The sequence below is a fragment of the Triturus cristatus genome, chromosome 3_1, assembly GCF_964204655.1.
Source record: "Triturus cristatus chromosome 3_1, aTriCri1.1, whole genome shotgun sequence".
Classification (NCBI taxonomy): domain Eukaryota; kingdom Metazoa; phylum Chordata; class Amphibia; order Caudata; family Salamandridae; genus Triturus; species Triturus cristatus.
The window spans coordinates 557,894,445-557,896,394 of NC_140583.1; the positions used below are offsets into that span (position 1 = coordinate 557,894,445).

At 44.3% G+C, this 1,950-nt stretch overlaps 1 pseudogene; it reads left to right on the top strand.

Moving 5' to 3' along the window:
- Window positions 1-305: 305 nt before the first annotated feature.
- LOC146860561 (protein-L-isoaspartate(D-aspartate) O-methyltransferase pseudogene) lies at window positions 306-1,049 on the top strand (annotated as a pseudogene).
- The last annotated feature ends 901 nt before the right edge of the window (window positions 1,050-1,950 follow it).

Consider the following 1,950-nt stretch of genomic DNA (forward strand, 5'->3'; position numbering starts at 1 on the left):
GAAGGTGTGAGAAGCTTCTAGTCACTGGCTTTAAAGTGCATAGAGGCTCCTGGCTCTCCTGCCCCAGCTCCAAGCTGGCTGCAGTGACAATGTGGAGGTGATAGGTCCTTTGTGTAAAACCAGAGGACTCCCTATTTATTTCCCCATAGGGCCGTGCTCAGCTCGGCTCCTCATCTGTTCAGGAGATGGCGCATTTAGGCACACTTAATTCCTCTATTTTGTGACTATCTGGGAGGAATTCAGCTACAAAGCCCACGAAAGCCCTGGGAAGATGTAAACATGAGTGAGGGGCAAGAGGAACAGCTGTGTGGGCCAGGAAAATGATCCCTCTGCTCGGACTGGCTACAGTCTCCTGGCCTTTGGGACTGCTGCTTCCCAAAGCCATGCCTTTGACTTCAAGTGGAAAAACTCGGGCAGATCTGAATAACAATTTTCACAAAAACAGAATAATTACTTCTCAGCATGTCTACAAAGTACTTTTGGCCACGGACAAAGGTAATTACATCCCAAAAATTCCCATATATGGACTCCTCTCTGACCATTGGATACAAAGCTACCATCAGTGCCCCTCCAATGCATGAGCATGCTCTGGAGCTGCTGAAAGAGAGGGAGCCTCTGCACTGATGTTGGCTCCAGAAGTGGATATTTGACAGCCTGCTTTGCTCGAATGGTGGGCCCCACAGGAAAAGTAGTTGGTGTTGAACACATCAACAGCTTGTTCAGGGGTCCATAGAAAACATCAGATTGGATGATCAAAGTCTACTTGAAGATGGCTGACTAAAGATTGTTGTTGGAGATGGAAGCTGGGATATCCAGATGGAGCAACCTTCCACAGTGGCGCAGCAGACGCTATTGTCCCGCAGGTGTTGCTGGATCATTTGAAGCCTGGCAGACGACTTGTTATACCTGTTGGACCAGAGTATGGAAGGTAGGCCCTGCAGCAGTGTGACAAGACCAGTGATGGCAAAATAGTCAAGACAGAGTTGGTGAGAGTGATGTACGTGCCTTTGAAGGACAAAAAGAAGCAATGGCCGAGGGATTTAATCTGATGGATGTTCATCTCTTGCCTGATACAGAATGATTCAATGGCGCCTTGAGAAGAGGAGAATTATTTGTTTCTAAGGGAAGATTTGGAAGATTTTTCTTTGTCAATCTAACAACTGCATCAAAAGGCAAGAAGGGAAGTTTTTTCAGGGAGAATGTTTGAAATGAAGTGGGCAAACCAACACTTTCTCGAATTATGTTCAAGTGATAGGAAAAATGCAGTTACCTTGGTATTGTACTGCAGGTGGACTTCTATGAGAAGAGTATTAAAAACACAAAATAAAAAAGTATGTGAATGAAAAATGTAAACAAGACCCACAAAAACAATGCATAAAAAAATAAATATGGAATGATTCGTCTTGGAGCATGCAGCAGATATAATTACATAATAGATTGCATTTACTGAAAGAAGGTTGTCAATAGAAGGTGCTGATCCTCCTGATCGAGTTAAACAGAATGGAATGGCTGAGATCCTTGCTTCTGCAGATACTGACCATATTTGTTCACCTATTCGACTGGGAAATCCCTGCAGCACCCGGGCACAGCGCAATGATTCCCATTCACCTAATGAACCTCCAGTTAAAAAGAAAAAAGGGGATGTTACAAAGAAGAGCGAGGCAGTGGACAGTATAGCAGCCAGGTCCAAGTGGGACAATGTGAACTGTGGGAATGATTCGGAATACTTAAATGAACCGCATGTGAGATTTGAATACAATATATATATATATATATATATATATATATTTTTATTTTTTTTTCAAACGCAAGGTTGTCCTTAGAGGATGTCACACACCTCGGGATTCCACACAGTACATCGCAGGCGGCTTCACAGGAGAAAGTGTAGCACGCGCTTCAAGGCCATACGCGTTTCGGGCTCCCTCGAGCCCTTGATCACTGGCAGGTAAG